This window comes from Trichechus manatus, unplaced genomic scaffold (genome assembly GCF_000243295.1).
Source record: "Trichechus manatus latirostris isolate Lorelei unplaced genomic scaffold, TriManLat1.0 scaffold00154, whole genome shotgun sequence".
Lineage (NCBI taxonomy): Eukaryota > Metazoa > Chordata > Mammalia > Sirenia > Trichechidae > Trichechus > Trichechus manatus.
In genome coordinates this window covers 4,794,570-4,813,753 of record NW_004444090.1, presented here as the reverse complement: position 1 = coordinate 4,813,753, position 19,184 = coordinate 4,794,570, and positions in this window count along the sequence as shown.

Here is a 19,184-nt window from a genome sequence, read left to right as displayed (position 1 = left end):
TACTCCAAACAGTGTCAACTTGAGGGTGAAGATACTGTGCATAACTTTTATTTTCTTAATATTTTCTTTCCCTGTAGTCACAAATGGAGGCCTGGATCAAAGTAGTCCTCCCAGTGGCTCTGTTCGTGCTATCCTCCTCTGATTGGTAGAGTCTGCAGACCTGACACAGGCCCTGTGATAAGACACCATCTCCTCGGCCACAATGACTGGTCAAGGGATAGGAGGTGACAAAAACTGGGCCAACCAGTGCTCTTCAGGATTTTTCAAACTTAAATAGTTCTAGAATGATGTTATTCTGGAGAGGCCTATGGCTTCATTTCCTATGTAGAGGAAGCCCATCTTCATCTGAAAAGAATGAAATCAATGTACAGAGAGAAGCTGCAATGCAAGATGGGGCCAGTCCTGGCTAGGTTCCAGTCTCTAGAGTCACTCACCAGGCCAGCTCCACTCCTGCCAAGTTCAGCCTCCACTGTTCCATTCTTTTATTCTGTGAAGACTTTTCCCAGAGTCTTCCCACTAAACCACCATTTTCTTTGCTTAAGCTAGTTCAAGTTGAATTTCTGTTGCTTGCAGAAAAGCATCCTAATTCAATTATTCTCATGCTTTGGAATAAATAAAATTTGAAAGAGAGAAGTTCACGTATTTTTAATAAGGTATACTTGGGGAAAAACCTTCCACCTTTGAGACTAATCTATTTATTGTGCTTTATTTTTTCTTATCTATAACAAGCAGATTAGCTACAGATATTGCTGTTTTAATGGCAAGTATCTTAAACATAAAATAAGTGAATTCAGACTTTCAGCCTGGAAGTTGAATGCTGGCAATCTTCCTTAGGCCAGGAAAATGAGAAGTCCCACGACATCAGTCTTTTAGAAGTTTTACTCTTCCAAGGCTCGTTCATAGGAAGTTTTTTTACTGAAGTCACAGACTTTAGAACCTTCTTAAACTTACCCATATAGCTCAGCAACAGCCCTTGGAAGTTTTCCTGTTCAAAGAAGTTTAATATGCCTATATTCAGTCTAATAGCAACTTTCTCTTTGATAACATTTTGTGTGAATTCCCTGTATTTACTCTCCTTCAGGTGAAGCATATGTTTATTTTCCCTCTTGTTTCATCTTTTATTATAAAATATTTAGAAGAAGTTAGAGAAGAATTTAGTGAACATCTGTGTACTTCCCACATAGCAAAAGATTGTAAAGTATAATTCACGTTTTTCTAGGCTTTGTTTTTGTTTTTTAACTCTGTCCCAACTGCTAGGCAACCCCCACCGGCTTCCCAATTATTTTTGAGAATTACTGGAGGGTTGCTTTTGAACATAGTCATTTCAACAATCACATGGAGTCAACAGTTCTTTCTGGCCCCAGCCCCCTTAAGTCATGTCTGCTGCCCAAAGCTATGAAAGGCACCTCAGTGCCACTGCTGCCATCTGCAGCTGGTAACCACTGCCCTGAAGATGCTCTATGGGGCCTCGTATGGATCCCGTTGATGCTCTTCTTTACTGGGTCCTTCATGTGGTGACAGTGCTCTGTGTTCTCCCTGAAAGAGGGGAGAATCCCTTAACTCCCACTGAGCTACGTGCATCCCAAAGTGGTGGGAATTTTTGATGAAACAGGCCGTGCAGCTGCTCATGTTGTTAGCTGCTTTCGAGTCAGCCCTGACTCATGCCAACCCCACGCACAAACATGCACAAACACTGCCCAGTCCTGCATGCCATCCCCATAATCAGTTGTGGATCAGACTGTTGTGATCCACAGGATTTGCACTGGCTGATTTTCAGAAGTAGCTTGCCAGGCTTTTCTTTCTAGGCTGTCTTGGTCTAGAAGCTCCATTGAAACCTGTTCAGAATCATAGCAACATATAAGCCTCCATTGACAGATAGGTGGTAGCTGCACATGAAGTGCATTGGTAAGAAATTAAACATAGTATCCTGCATAAAAGGTAAGAATTCTACCACTGAGCCACCAAACAGGTTGTACTTTGAACCTCTGTCCCTCTCTGGGGCCCAACACTGTTATTGGACTAAATCTAGGTCCCCAGCTTTCCTCTCTGAGAATGGGTTCCTCCATGGGATTGCTCTGTTTCTTAGTACACATAGACCATTGGCCAACCTGCCCACCATTTCTGCAGACCTGTCTAGACCCTAAGCAAGCATACTTTAGGTCTCAACTGGCTTATCCTTGTAAGGAAAAAAAAAAAAATTATCAGATTTATTTGATATTATTTTGTGCACAGTAAAACTTTTCATATAGATTATGGGAAAATAGCCTAAGGAAAAAAATGGAACAGTCATTTGTGATTTATGATACATCTGTATGATTAGATACAATATAGATTTGCAAGTAATGATTATGAAAATTATGTAGCAACATGGAAACATGCTCATTATATACTTTTAAGTGGAAAAATCAGGAAGCAAAATTATATATGTATATTATGATTACAATTATTATTGTTTGTGATTGCAGCTATTATTACTTATGATTATACTTGCAAAGAAATACTTAGAGAACGTTAACAGCAGTGTTAGGGTGAGGATCATTAGTTATATCATAATAAAAAAGAAATTTATTTTTTAACATGTTTATTATGCAAAGTAAAAAAGTACTAAATTTACTAAACTGTTACCATGTATTAAGCATTTCATAACCTTCTTATTCTTTAAAACAAAGTCCCTAAGAACCAATACTAAAGAATCTTTTTGTCTGATTATTACAAGAACCTGAAATAAATAAAATACAATTATTTTTCTCTTTCTCTGAAGCGTATGTGCTCTCTCTATTGCTCTCTTCCTCTCCCTCTCTCACACATACATATACACAAGCACAATGAAGGATTTTTTTTCGAAAAACTTAGACGGGAAGATTAAAAAAAAAAAAATCCACCTTCTCCAGTACTATGCTAATGCCTGTGTAAATTTTGACCCTGTCTGCTAAGAATTATGTCTTAGTCATCTGGTGCTGCTGTAACAGAAATACAAGTGGATGGCTCCAACAAACAGAAGTGTATTCTCTCACAGTCTAGTAAGCTAGAAGTGTAAATTCAGGGTGTTAGCTCCTGGGGAAAGCTTTCTCTGTCAGCTCTGGAGGAAGGTCCTGGTCATCAATCTTCCCCTGGACTAGGAGCTTCTCCGAGTAGGAAGCCCAGTCAAAAGGACGAGCTCTGCTCCAGGCGCTGCTTTCTTGGTGGTATGAGGTCTCCCTGTCTCTCTGCTCACCTCTCTCCATTATATCTCAAAAGAGATTGGCTCAAGACACAATCCAATCTCGTAGATTGAGTCCTGCCTCACCAACACGACTGCCACCTATCCCACCTCATTAACATCATAGAGGTAGGATTCACAACTCACAGGAAAATCACCTCAGATGACAAAATGGTGGACAATCACACAATACAGAGCACCATGGCCTAGCCAAATTGACACAGGTATTTTTTGGGGGACACAATTCAATCCATGATAAATTATAAGAATTTTATTAGTTAGGGTCACAGCAGAAAAAATATGACACAAAGGGTTTAATCAAATAGAGTTTAATAAAGGGAGTATTTACAAAGGTATGAGCAGGATAAGGAGCCCTGGTGGTACAGTGGTTAAAGCAATCGGCTGCTAACCAAAAGATCGGTGGTTTTGAACCCACCAGCCACTCCGTAGGAGAAAGATGTGGCAGTTTGCTTCCGTAAAGATTTACAACCTTGGAAACTCTAAGGGGCAATTCTACTCTTTCCTATAGGGTGGCTATGAGTAGGAATGGATTTGACGGCAGTGAGGTTGGTTTTGGTTAGGGCAGGATAAGGGAACCAAGGAGGAATGAGGCACCCAAGAATTAACAACTGTGGGAAGCCATCACCACCCCTAATCTGAAGGAGAAATGGGAGGGAATGGTCCTGGTCTGGTGAGAACTATAGCCATTGAAGAAGGGATGCCTGATAGGAGATGTGGCCACAGAGAAACAGAGCAGTTGCTGAAACAGCATTCTGGGATGGGGGTGGTGTGATTTATCTTGTGCTGTCCTTCTCCTCTGACCCTGTGATTGCCTACTAGCCCTTCCCATTGGCCAAACCCAACTACAAGCCAGAGGCCAAGATGGCCTGGTGGAGCAGTCCCTAAGAGTCATCCTCTCTGGACAAAGGGCAGGGCAGAGAAGGGCGGAGAATAGATCTGGATGGCAAATGGAGAAGACCCAGCACAAAGCGCCCCCAGCTATTCTGTGTCATAATAGACAGCTGGGTAGATATCTGTGTTTAACTACAAGCTGTGGAGAAATATAGATCCTTTATAGTATGGAAACCCTGGTGGCGTAGTGGTTAAGAGCTATGGCTGCTAACCAAAAGGCTGACAGTTTGAATCCACTAGGCGCTCCTTGGAAACTCTATGGGGGCAAGTTCTACTCTGTCCTATAGGGTTGCTACGAGTTGGAACTGACTTGATGGCAATGTTTTTTTGTTTTTTGTTTTTGGTTATAGTTGTGCCACCTTTTCCTAGGTAAGGCTGGACTTTATTATTATTATTTTTCATTTTATTGTGGTAAAATATACACAACATAAAATTAGCCGTTTTAAACGTTTTTTAAATGTACAATTTAGTGACATTAATTACATTCACAATGTTGTGCAACCATCACCGCCATCTATTCAAGCAACTTTTTCATCACCCCCAACAGATATCCAAAAAAAAAAAATAAAACATGTTGCCATCGACTTGATTCCAACTCATAGTGACCCTATAGGACAGAGTAGAACTGTCCCATAGGGTTTCCAAGGAGCGGCTGGTGGATTCGAACTGCCAACCAGTTGGTTAGCAGCCTGAGCTCTTAATCACTGCGTCACCAGGGCTCCACAAATAGATATTCACTACCCATTAAACAATAACTCCCCATTTCCCCTTCTCCCCAGTCCATGGTAACCACTATGCATTTGCCTATTCTAGATATTTCATGTAAGTGGGATCATACAATAGTTGTCTTCTGTATCTTATTTATTTAACTTAGCATAATGTTCTCAAGGTTCATTCATGTTGTAACAGGTATCAGGACTTCATTTCTCTTTATGGTTGAGTAATATTCGGATACATGGATACACCACATTTTGCTTATCCATTCATCTGTTAATTGACCCTTGGGTTGTTTCCATGAGGGTTTATACTTTAAACAAAAATTTATTAGCCTATTTTAATGTCATCTCAGGAAGGAAAAGAGACAAGCCCTTTGTTGTTCAATAGGCTTTTTTAACTAGAAGCTTACAAATTTCATTTGAAAACTTGTCACTTGGGGAAATTTTACCTTAGAGTGAAAAGAATGCTGCTCAATTGACAGCTCTAAATTAAGATGTGTTCTCAGGTAAGTTGACAAATTGCCTAATCTTTTTCATGCCTGATTTTTAACTACTAAAATGGTGATGATAGGGGATGGTGGGACGTGGGAAGATTAATATACATTGAATGTGCCTAAAGACCAACACCTTACCTCTCTAGGCTTCAAGTGCTAATTACTGAATTTAAACTGATGTTTACCTGTCTTGTGTGAGTGTTTTTGCAAACTATCAATTCTCATAACTCTTGAAGTAGCTGAAAATTAAATAAGGTAGTGTCTCCTGAGCCCTACCTTATTTAACATCAGCTTCTATTATGGGCTTCTCACATCCTTTGTTGTTATTTGTTTATGTCTTTGACCCATTCCACTGTCTCCTCCTCCAGCAAGAAGGAATCCTGCCTTACTTGTCAACTGGCACAAAGTAGCTCAATGAATAATTATATAATATATGGCCCCTGTGTTATATGGATAGTAATTTAAATGAAAGAAAATAAGCTGATAAATATAAAGTGATCTTAGATTTCAATGTGTGGTAGGACTAAAACTAACAGCCTTGTGTTCACAGATCACTTCTTCATGATCCTAGTTTTTGTTCTAGAAATCCACTGTTGTTGTTAGGTGCCGTTGAGTCAATTTCGACTCGTAGTGACCCCATGTGATAGAGTAGAACTACTCCATGGAATTTTCTTGGCTATAATCTTATATGAAAGCAGAGCATCAGGTCTTTCTCCCGTGGAACCGCTGGGTGAATTTGAACCACAAACTTTTCAGTTAGCAACCAAATGCTTAACCATTTGTGCCACGCTTAAAGATCCACTTATACATGTAAATTTTGTGGCAAGGACGAGACATTTACTCATGTTAGTTCAGGCAAAGTGGAATTTGTTCTAAGGAATCCAATTGTAGGAAGAACTCTAGGACTTACAAGAATTTGAGAATTTTCATGCAGTTTTTTTTTTTCTCTCCCCACCTCTCTCTTCTCTCTCCCTAAAGTCTCTCCTCTATGCTGTGTGCCAGCTTCATTCTTTTCTCTGCTGACTGCTTCTCAGTTCACTCATCACCTAGCACGTGGCTACCTTAAAATGGCAGCCTCACGTTTCCAGCTTGGCTTCACACAATTAAGAAACTCAATATTTCTGATCTAATTCCAAGTTCCAAGGATCAAGAATAACTGGCCCAGCTTAAGTCACCTGTTCACTCCTGGTGTACACATGTGGGGCAGGGAGTGCAAGGCCACCACCTATGGAGACTGTGAAAAGATGGCATCTCTTCTAGAGTACACTTACACACATGCTTTGACAAGTCACTCTGTCTGGAGGGGTTTATCATTATTATTTCTTCATAAATAAGATACACATTTGAATTATGGTGTTGGTGAAAAATATTGAATATGTCATGGACTGCCAGAAGAATGAACAAGTCTGTTTTGGAAGAAGGACAACCAGAGTGCTCCTTGGAAGTGAGAGTGATGAAACTTCATCACACATACTTTGGACATGTCATCAGGAGGGATCAGTCCCTGGAGAAGGACATCATGCTTGGTAAAGTAGAGGGTCACTGAAAAGAGGGAGACATTCAATGAGATGGATTGACACAGTGGCTGCAACAATGGGCTCAAACATACCTACTGTTGTGAGGATGGCACAGGGTTGGACAATGTTTTGATCTGTTATACGTAAGGTTGCTATGAGTTGAGCTGACTCGACGCCACCTAACAATCCAGAACTTAGTAGACGAAGGTTTCAATTAAGTGCAAATGGAAGTGTTCTGCTTTAGAGAACTTTGTGCCGTACAGGAGTGGTCTGAGTAGAGGAGTGGTCCTTCAGATGGTTCTGACTGGTGCTCTACTTATTGTGTTCAAATAGGAGCACCTACTAGAAATAGTACCTTTTCTCTGCTTCAGCCAAATTCCCCAAAGGGTCATTCAGATGCTGGCAGTTAGCAAAGCAATTCACAAACAGGGTTTGGGAAAACGGAGCCTCTGTTCCACCAAGGCTCCATCTGGCAGCCACACATGGACAGAGAGGTTGGCATATTCCTTTCTCCGGGATTCCCTAAATTCCCTCTCACACACAGAAGCCACACATTATGGATTGAAAGGGAAATAGTACAGGAGGCAGGATCTGAAAGAAAGTCAGAAAATTGCATCACAGAGAGCTATAGAGGGCTGCTCCAAGGAGCAAAGTCCACGTTTCATATAGAAAGATTAGTCCCGAGAGTTTCACAATTTAAGTCATCATTTATTTATTGTATCATTATTTAGATATACTATCTGTGTGCTAGGCTTTCTCTGGGTTGCTTTGAAATGAGACTCTAAGTCTAGCTTAAGGAAAAAGGAGAGATGATAATTTCTTGCAAGGATAGGCAGGGACTGGCACAGAAAGCCTGCCTGGGCTCTAAGGCAGCACCAGGAAATTGACTTGTTTCTTCTCTGTGGTGGTCAGCTCAAGCTCCCTTTGGTCATTTCCTCTCCTACCTTCAATTCTTCAGAGCAGGGGAATCTGATTACATTTTGACTCAGAGTGCCATTCTTGAGCCCCCAGTCCCAGATTCTGTTGATTACCTGAACTCAGGATAGCAGCACTGGTATCATAAGAGATACATCTATGCTTTCCTCAGAAAGCGGCAGTAAGGATCAGGGTAAATTACGGGCACGACGGTGCTTTTTCAGTTGTTCAGTGTAATGAGAAATAGAAATCATTGACTTTTTAGTCCTCCAGCCAGCCAGCAAGCCATGTGGAGTATCTCTCTTGTTGCTAGAATAGTGCTGGGTCACTTTTCTAGGTTCTCTGGGGAGACACAGAGACAAAGGCAATCAAGACCATCAGCATCTAACCCAAGCCAAGGCATTTTCGATCACCTCGTATGCATGTGAAAGCCGGACAATGAATAAGGAAGACCAAAGAAGAACTGACACATTCATACTGTGGTGTTGGTGAAGAATATTGAATATACCATGGACTGACAGAAGAGCAAACTACTCAGTCTTATAGGAAGTACAGCCAGAATGCACCTTAGAAACAAGGAAGGAGAGACTTTGTCTCACTTACTTTGGACAAATCATCAGGAGGTACTAATCACTGGAGAAAGACATCATGCTTGGTAAAGTAGAGGTCAGCAAAAAGAGGGAGACCCTCAATGAGATGGATTAACACAGTGGCTGCAACAGTGAACTCAAAGATAGCAACGATCATGAAGATGGCACAGGATTGGGCAACTTTTCCTTCTGTTATACATAAGGTTGCTATGAGTTGGTGTCAACTTAACAGGCAACTAACAACAACAAAAACAAGGGCTATCAGAGGACCCACCAAGGTCATGTAGAAAGGGCCACCATATCTTGAAATGCTCCATAGAAGAAAAAGTCTCACAATTTTAAACAACATTTTCCTTAAAATAGTGACGCTAGAACTTTCACAAATGGTAAGTCTTACAACCTGCTTGAATTTTAAAACTTAATAAATGTTATCCTGTCAACTCCCTGGCTTCAACGACAGTTGCATTAACCAAAGACGTGCCTTTAGATATAAGTTTAAATAAAGCACCTCTAAAGAAGACTAAAATTCTATGTAATTTTACATAATTAAATGTAGCTATTTTGTCATACTACAATTTTCTGCTTTGCTCCCTATGTCTACAATTTTAAGGTTCGTCATGGAATTGGGTGGTTTATTTTGGTGCAAGCTTACCCACATTTGTAGGGTGCAGATGGTAATTACTCTCTACCCAAAACCAGACAAGATGCCCCAAGTTCTCAGTTTGATGACACGCAGAAGATTTTAGCAAAGTGAATAGTGACTGTTCTTCAAATCTGGGCACAAACCATGAAGGCAAGCATCGTTTTCAAAAGGTCACTGTTATTTCTGAAGCTCTTGCACCTTTTCCACTTCTCTATACTTTTCACTGGTGAGAATTTGATTGAGCACATTGACATGAGCATTTCTAAAAAGGCTGAGATTATCATACAGTTTCAAGGGCTAATACATTTTTCCTTACAAGAAACTATTTTTTCAAGAGTCTATTTTTAGGAGATGTTTATTTTCTTGTGTCTTCAAATAAAATACCACACAGAATGTCAACGTCTGAAATCCTATGAATCTTGTTTGCAATTTGTCTTCATTTCCTTTCTATCCCACATGAAAATTAATATTTTGAATTTTCTACGCTTTTTGTGTGTAAAATTATTCAAGTGCTAAGCTCTTTGAAGTTAGAAAGGTTGACCTCGTTCAATGAACAATGTCTTACCGTACTTTATTATAAGCATAGCACAGAGCTCTGGGCCAAGGAGATTACAAAAGAAATGTAGGATCAACTCCATATTTCCCTTAGGCAGAGGGTTGCAGCAGTATTTTAAAGCACTCTTTTAACATAGACATACTTGACTCTCTAAAAGTCTGATGAGGCCTATATAAAATATTAAGAGATAAAGAGTACAGAGAAAATGTGACTACGGCAAATATTGTATAGGTGGCATATAGGTAACTAACTTTTGGGGAACCTCATGCTTACTGATATTCTTAGAGCTTCCTGGTGAGCACTAGGCTACTTTTAAGGACAACCAAATCGCTGTTATTTATGTCATTAACACACAGACATTTGCAGCAGAGAGATGAGAGCCACAAACAATTCACAAATACTTCCACCCACACATGACACCCTTTCTTCCTTGTAAAGTCTGGAATTACCAAAGACAGTCATAATGACCTTCTGCAGCTTCTTCCTTCCTTCCTTTCTTTCTCTTTCTTTCCTTTCTTCCTCTCTCTTTTTCTTTTTTTAAAATTCATGTGCTTGTGAATCACGTGCAATTGGATTGACAGTGTTTATTACTTATATATTCGTATTTTTACTATGAACTCAAGCATGCAATTACTCCAAGCCTGAAATTAATAGGGCCAGCTGAGGAAGGAAAGAACAGCTAGCTCACATCCCCAAGATACACCACAAATGACCAAGGCTCTGAAGTGGGCTACTGGCAGCCAAGAGACCTGCAGAGACGCACAGATAATAGAATCAGGCATTGCTGTTGACTCTGAGCAGGGTTCTTGACAGGCTGGGAGAGGGCAGAGATCCAGTTCTATTTCTGTCTGTAAGTGGGCTGCAAGGTCATGATCCATGAAATGCTGGTGAAAGGAAGACAGACCAGTTGTCTGGTTTTTCAAAGTAATTTTGAGATAATTATTACTGAACAAATAAAATGCATTTATCAATGTATGTCAGGTAAGCAGAGCCTCTCAGTTACAGGCACTGAGTGAAATGAATGAACTTACTCTTTTGTCAGGGGCCTCCAACTCTGAGGGTCTTAGTTAAGATTAAAATCTAAACTTGTTCACACTGTAAAAAACAGACCCATGATAACAGGAACAAGTGTTGGCAATCCATAGAAAGATAGATTTGCTCCTACTTTGGCTTTCCATGTACAATCAGTGAACCTGATGAAAAGAAAGTTGGGGCCAGGAATTCCTTTGGAGCAGAACGCAATATGACACCTTTGGAAATATTTGAAAAGCAAACCATCTCCCTACAGTGGGTCTTAGTCTTCCAGGTATAATCACTCAAAGATGTCTTGTGGTATATGCAGTTTGCAGTTTTAGTAGCGTGGGGTGTATTTCAATTTTCTGCAGGCCAACTTCAATTTCTAAACTAAATAGGTCCCTTCAGTTTCAATGCCATAACCTTGAACCTAGAATAATAAAAGCAGAAATTTCCCCGTTATTTGGCACTGAGCTCTACTCATTAGCTGCAAATGAAGCAGAGGTTCTGGAGACAAGTTCCCGTGTGGGTCAATTGGCTTCACATTGAGAGAAACATCTTTCAAGCCAAGACTGATTTACCATCTCTAGGCAGCATCATCCAGATGTCTATCATGGGAGACGATTCGATCGTGAGAAAAGAGTTTGAATATTTAGTGAACTATGTTGTTGTTAGGTGCCGTGGAGTCGATTCCAACTCATAGCAACCCCGTGTACAACAGAATGTAACACTGCCTGGTCCTGTGCCACCCTCCCAATTGTTGTTATGCTTGAGCCCATTGTTGCAGCCACTGTGTCAATCCACCTTGTTGAGGGTCTTCCTCTATTTTGCTGACCCTCTACTTTACCAAGCATGATGTTGTTCTCCAGGGACTGGTCCCTCCTGATAACATGTCTAAAGTATGTGAGAGAAAGTCTTGCCATCCTTGCTTCTAATGAGTATATTCTGACTGTACTTCTTCCAATTCAGAGTTGTTCATTCTTCTGGCAATCCATGGTATATTCAATATTCTTTGCCAATACTATAATTCAAAAACATCAATTCTTCTTTGGTCTTCCTTATTCATTGTCCAGCTTTCAGATGCATATGAAAAAAAAAAAAAAGCCAAAAACATTGCCATCGAGTCGATTCCAACCCATAGCAACACACATATGAAGTGATTGAAAACGCTATGGCTTGTGTCAGGCGCTCTTCAGTCCTTACAGTGACCTGTTTGCCTTTTAACACTTTAAAGAGATCTTTTGCAGCATATTTGCCCAATGCAATGTGTTGTTTGATTTCTTGACTGCTGTTTCTATGGGTGTTGATTCAGTGTACTATAGCCCATGTCTATAACTAGAAAAACATCTCCAAATATGGCTTATTGTCTGCTACAACCATAGCATCATGTTCATAGATACATTCAGTAACATTTCCCTTTAATAGTGAGAGAAAAATCTTATTTAAAAAAGGAAAAGATAAAGAGTTACCTATGAAAGTCCAATTTTGACTTATAACCTGGGTGTGCTGTTGAACATAAAAGTGATATTTTATTCTGCATAGAATATTTTACAAAATATTTTCAGCATTGTTTTTGGTTTTAGTATGTCTTTTATAAAAACCTTTCATTTCATAACGTAGTGTCCAACCTATAAAGAGTAGAAAGCAAGGTACACAAGTCCATTTATCTATCCATCCATCTCTCCATCCAATCCATTTTCTGAGAGTGTAATTTATTCTTGCTACATTAATGTTCTCTTTGTTGCTCCTCAGTTTTTTGAAATCTGGCTTCCAAACCAAGCACTCTCCCCAAACTGGTCTCTCAGAGGTTACCAGGAACCACTTAATCTCTATATCCAACGTCTATTCTCAATCTCCAGCCGAGGGAGAGAAGAGAAGAGAGGTAGACTTCAGGGGCAGGCCATTTCCCAGGAATCTTGGTCTGTGCCAGCCAAGAAAGCAGGCATGAAAAGTCTTGTCCACGCCACTTCCCCAAGCAAGAGAGCAGTTCCAGGACTATATTCGAACAAATAACCAAAGCTCTCTCACCCCAAACACTTCTCCTTTGATTTCCATGACTCTGGTTAGTCTGTTCCCCTTCAACCTAGTGATCCTCTCAGGGCTGGCTCCATAATTTGTGGGGGCCAGTGGAAATAAAAATGTGAGACCCCTTGTTTAGGAAGAAGGAAAAAGTACCATTCAAGGTACTAAAGGATGAAGCTTTTCCCTTTCTTTTAGGGTCTCTCTCTTGTTATGGTGTTTTTATATTTGCTATTTAATGCATTCTAAGTAAAGGAAAATTAAAATTTTAAATTATTAACATAAATTTTACTGTTTATGTTGGGCAATGCCAATTCTAAATCCAAATATAAGTGCACTTAGCTCATACACAGAATCACCAAAATTGCAGTTTGTATTTTGTAGCGCATGCATGCATTTCACTCTTACCAGAACAGTAGAATCTCTGCACAAAACAAACTCCAGTGTTTTTATTTTACTTCCTGAGATGCACACATTCTACCAATAATCTCTACTTTTGACTTATTGATGAGTAAAGCAGGACTCAAAGAAAAAACAACAACAACTTTCCCTACCTGTCCCTTTCCTTCTGTGTCGCCATTTTCATTGTACATGGTTGGCTACTACAGGGAATTAGCACAAGCAAGAAAGGATTTGATAGGATCTCTTGGCTGTTAGTGTTTCTTAGAATGCCACTGCCTTCTTTAGAACCAGCAAGTTCTGGTTTCAGCAGAAAATGTGGCCTCACTCCATCTCTTCCTGCACTTACTCAAAGATGAGCTTGTCTTGTACTTGCACTGTTGTACTTGCTTTGACAATTCACGCACGTGGTGTAGTCTGCTGGAATTCTGTGCTCATGGGACATTGTGAATGCTAAATGGAATGGGGCAGCAAGAAATGATGGGCATACATATTGTGCATATTTCCTCTCTTCACACACATGCTCCATTGTTCCTTCAGATGTTACTTGCAAAGTCAAATTCAAAGACAAAATCAGTAAGAATTTCAAAGCAGCAACAATAGAACATTAAACTAATCATGGGACCTTTCTGAGCATGGAGCCTGTGTGACTTGCACAGGTAATACACCCGTGAAGCTGAACCTGGACTCTCTGGTTGCTCTGTTTCATATGGCTCACTTAATAAGTGTCAAGCCTAATTCTGTCATCATCTTTTTCTCTTTCTAGATTCTATTCACCTGTATGGATTCAATTAACCTCTCTGTCTCTAGCTCCCAGCTTTACCCCGGGCTCTGAATATCTAAGTAGCAACTGAATACATCTCAAAATATAACAAGTCAGAATCAAATCCATCGTTTTCCTACCAAAGCTGTTCTTCTCTGGTTCATTACTGGAACCAATATTCTCAATCACTCAGTCCGCAGTCTGCACAATGATGATTGCATAATTGTTCAGTATATACAGGTTTATTGATCATAATGAAAACCTGACTGTTGTTACACATTTTTAAGATTTAGCATCAATCATTCAGAAATGGATTGTTCAGGTTATAAAACTAGTATACCAGTTGCCATTGAGTTGATCCTGACTCGTGGTGACCCCATGTGGGTCAGAGTAGAATTATGCTCTATAGGATTTTCAATGGCTGATTTTTTTTTTGAGGTAGATAGCCAGGCCTTTCTTCTGAGGTGCCTCTGGATGGAATCAAACCTGCAGCCTTACAATTAGCAGCCAAGTGTTTTAACTGTTTGCACCACCCAGGGACTCCTGTTCAGGTTATAGATTACTGATATCCATATTTCTTTTCTTTTAAAAAATTTCTTCTTTCTTCTTGAAGACATTGAACAGAGGCAGGGAATGGAGTAGAGTTTCCCCATCCATTTCTGCTGAACACTGATGGAAAAATTTAACAGGAAAGGCATTGATACTAACAGTTAAAACGGATAGTGGGATTTAGAGTAGATTTCACTACATATGTTCAACAATTTGCCTTTCAATCTCTCCCAAATAAGCAGTTTTATTCCTTCTTTTTCTTTCCACTTCCATATTTTTATATATATGAACCTTTTAAAAACTCTTCCAGTGGGCCAAAGACTAGTCCTTTTCAAAGCCACGTTGGCTACTGTCTTGTTATTTGTATTCTTTGTTGCAAGAATTGTAATTTGATGGACTTTAATTATGGTGTCTTGATATTTCCAGTGCTTCCCACTTCTGGTTAGGCCATAAATACAACAGCAGTATTTGTGTTGTTTTCCTGGCACTTCCAGTTCAGACTAGAACCCAGAAAGTCTGAAGCACATTGAAAAAACAAAAATGAAAGGCAAACAGAACTAATAAGGAAAGATGGGGGTTTGTATTATTTCAAACCTTGTGATGATATTTGGTTTATATTTAAGTGAGGTTCAAGCAGTTCCTGTCTATATGGTTCCCTTTAAGCCAGTGTCTGGCCATCTTTGCTTTAGGTTTGGCATTGTGAAAAGACTAAAACTACCTTTGTTTCTGTCCAAGTTTCATCTAATCATCAACTGCCTACAACACTGAGGCAGAATTTCTACTTATTTCAGACAGTCCAGACACTGGAAATAATGTGTTGCTTGTATAATAAATCCAAAGAAATGCCAAGATAGCATGTGGCTTCCAAAAGTGGCCCAGAGCTGGTAGGCCCAAGAAATAGGAAGCCAACTTACAGACCTCTCCTCCCAAACTTGCATTCTGGTAGGAATTAAAGTGATAGTTATTTGTGAAATTTAATGTAAGATTTTAACTAAGAGTTGCTTCTAGGTTGTTCTAAGATATATTTCATTTTTGTTACACTATAGTAATCCTCTAATTTGGAGATGCTCTATTTTATATATTTTTTAAAATAGTATTGACAATTCTGTGACCTTTCATTATGCAACACCAATGCCAATAAAATAGACATACTTATCAATCGAAGTACATTCATTGAATATTTTATGCATCTGTTGTTGTCGTTAGGTGCCATCGTCGATTCCTACTCATGGTGACCCTATAGGACAGAGCAGAACTGCCCCATAGGGTTTCCAAGGAGTGGCTGGTGGATTTGAACTGCTGACCTTTTAGTTAGCCGCTGAGTTCTTAACCACTGAGCCACCAAGGGCTCCTTTTATGCATCTAGCACTGTGGAATTATATAAGAGAAGAAAAAGGAATAATTCCAACCTTTAACAAACATGTAATCTTTTTGGGGTAACAAAAGACATAGACATATGAAATAATTAGAGGATAATACAAAGTAGTAAATAGATCAGTTAAAGAAAGACGTCAGAAAAAGAACAAACCAAGATCCCTGTGAGGAGGAGAAAGTGAGACTTAAACTGTCTCTCTCTTTGGAAGTTTGGTGAGGACTAGAGAGAACATACATCTATTCAGAAGACTTGTGAAGAATCAAATTCCTATGGGGTTTTAGACATTGGTAAATGCAGCGTGTTGTTTTGTGCTTCTTTATCTCTAAAAGACATGACATTTCCAGAGATTGCGTGCATAGAAGAGTGAAGAGCCGGGATGTGGCCCAGTTATGGAGGAACGTGAGAACTAGAAAGAGTCATTTGTCTTGACAGGATAAGAAATAATTTTTTAAAGGGGGTAGGGAGGCAGAGTGAGGTGATAAAAGTGTAGCTTTAGGAAAGTCGTCCTGGCATCTGAAGGCCAGAGAGAAGATAATAAAAAAGAGTGGAGACAGGAAGATGAGCTAGAATTATGAGGTAGTAATAAAAACAAATATAATTTAATTAGCACTCATCCCACATGCCAAGCATTTTTACTCATTTTCTTATTTATTTCTTGCAATTTTCCTAAGAGGTGGTTACTATTATGAGCCACATTTTACAAATGATGAAACTGAATCTTAGAACGATAACTTGCTCCATCACTCATCCAGCAAGCAGCAGGCTCCTGATTCTGAAGAACCACGTGCAGAAGAGGGAATGGAGGGCAATATGAGGCTCTGAGACACACTGTAAAGAAAGAACCCCTGGGCGTGGTGATCTGAACAAACTCCTCTGGGACAGAGTATCAATGAAGGAGCTACAGCCTGAGCAGAATTAACCAGTGTTTGTCTTCACGTTTTACATGACTTGCTATCAAGTATGACTGAGCTTACTCATATACTCTTGTTCATCCTGGGTAAGGAATGAACCCCTCTCGTCAGACCCTCTGCACTACTTCTCTGCAGCCTTATTTTCTGGACTTATCACCTCAGGAAGGAGCTCTGGTGGCGCAGTGGTTAAGGGCTGGCTGCTAACGGAAAGGGTGGCTGTTTTAATCCACCCAGCGGTTCCATGGGAGAAAGACCTGGCGATCTGCTCCTGCAAAGATTATAGCCTAGAAAATCCTATGGTGTAGTTCTACTCTGTTACACGGACTTGCTATGAGTTGGAACCAACTTGACAGCACACGACTTCACTTCAGGAGCTTCAGAGAATGCTAATGACTAGGAGAATTCCAAATTATCTGTTTCAAAAGTTGCTCACTCTGCAGTGGTTGGTAATTAAATTGGAAACCTATATTAACTCACTTAAGTAAAACATCCAATAAATATTCCAAAACTTCCTTAGCTCCACCTACTGATTTACTGAAGCTTCAGAACAAAGACTCCCACCTCCAAAAGACAGCTCCACTGAAACCTGTTGAGCATCATCGCAACATGCAAGCCTCCATTGACAGTGGGCAGTGGCTGCACATGAAATGAAGTGCATTGACTGGGAATGGAACTGGGATTCCTGTATGGAAGATGAGAATTCTACCACTGAACCACCATTGCCCTCTTCATTATATTAGCTTTCTTCTTCCTTGAGTTGAAATTAAATCTATTTTACTTTTCACCCAAATTTTCACCATCAGCAGAGAAAAATTTTATACCTGATGTTATTTCTTATCATCTCTTATTTAACACATTCATTTCTCCCAGTCCTTCCCATTTCAAGAATAAACCCACCTGAGAAAGTCAGCAGGTTTTCTGGCACACGTTTTTCTTTATCTTCCCTGAAATGTGTCCCATGTTTCATTCTTTCAGCTGTGCCTTATGGGCAGCTTTTATTTCTAAAGACATTTCACTAAATTAAGCTTTCTGTGGTTATTTTTGATAACTAAAATATTTAATAAATTCTATGCTACTCCTCTCGTGAAGTTATTTCTAACAACTGGCATTAAGGTTTCTTCTTCATTTCAGAGACGCAAAATTGTGGGCCCTGAAATTACTGTAACATCTATTTTATTAACAACCTTAAAAAACAATGGCTCAGTTCTTAGAACAGGTGGTTCATATTTTGCACATTCAGTGGAATTCTCTTAAGCTTGGAGAAATTCCCAACACCTGATTAAATTAAAAAAACATGTCATGTGAAGGTTTTCTACATGTTATTTGTTTTGTTTTATTAAATGCACTCTAACTGTGACAAATTGGAACCCACGCAGTAAAGAACCTGTTTAAAAGCTAATATATTTGTTTTGACTATAAGATGACATGTTCCAAGGAGAGGAAGCAAACGCTGAATGTTTACCGTCATCCTTGAAGCATTTTTGACAATCATGGACTCCAGACTAAAAAGCACCTCTTTTTTATTCCTTTCAACCATCAGATCTGTTTAATAAGATTTGGAAGAGATAGTATTAGTTTATAACATTCAAGGTTCTAGAAATATCAAGAGATACATTCTGGTTCACTTTAAGAAGCAGCTTTCTGACAATCAAAGTTGTGCAAGAAAGCCATGGAAATAACATTGGGATAACAAATGCCATGTGAGATCCCTTCCCATCCAGAAAGGAGCCCTGGTGGCACAGTGGTTAAAGTGCTCTGCTACTAACTAGAAAAGGTTGACAGTTCAAACCCCTCAGCTGCTCTGAGGGAGAAAGATGTGGCAATCTGCTTCTATAAAGTTTTACAGCCTTGGAAACCCTATGGGGCAGTTCTGCTCTGTCCTATAGGGTCGCTAGATGTCAGAATCAACTGGACGGCAGTTTGTTTGTTTGATTGGCTTCCTATCCAGAGAACCTGTGATTCTAATTATATGGAGCCAGGGGTTATCTTCATTAGATTTGAAGTATCTTTTCTTTGTATTAGGAATATCTACTTTATGCATGCATTTACTGAAAATCCCTACATAAAACACTTTCAGTGACATCAGTGAGATGTCCATGCCTTGAGTTTTCGTGGAAATTCTTATCAACTCTAAATTCAACCCGCTGCTTTTTTTGTTTGTTTTTGCGCGTTAGATGACAGTTTACCGAGCACATTAGTTTCCCATTTGATACTTTGTACATAAAGCGTTCCATGACATTAGTTTCATTCCCCACAATGTGTCAGCACTCTCTCCAATTCCATCCTAGGTTTCCCATTTCCTTTGTTCCTGATTTTCTACCCCTTCCTGCCTTCTCATCTTTGCTTTTGATCAAATGTTGCCCTTTTGCTCTCAGAATATTGATTGTTCTAAGAAGCACGTTCCTCTCGGGTATTATTGTTTATTTTATGGGCCTGTCTATGGTTTGGTTGAAAGGTAGTCTCCTGGAATGGCTTTGGTTCCAGTTTAGAAGGGTGTCTTAGGGCCACAGTCTCAGGGGTATCTCCAGTCTCTGTCAGACCAGTGAGTCTGGTCTTTTTTGTAAACTTGATTTTTGTTCTGCAATTTTTCTCCTGCTCTGTCCGGACCCTCT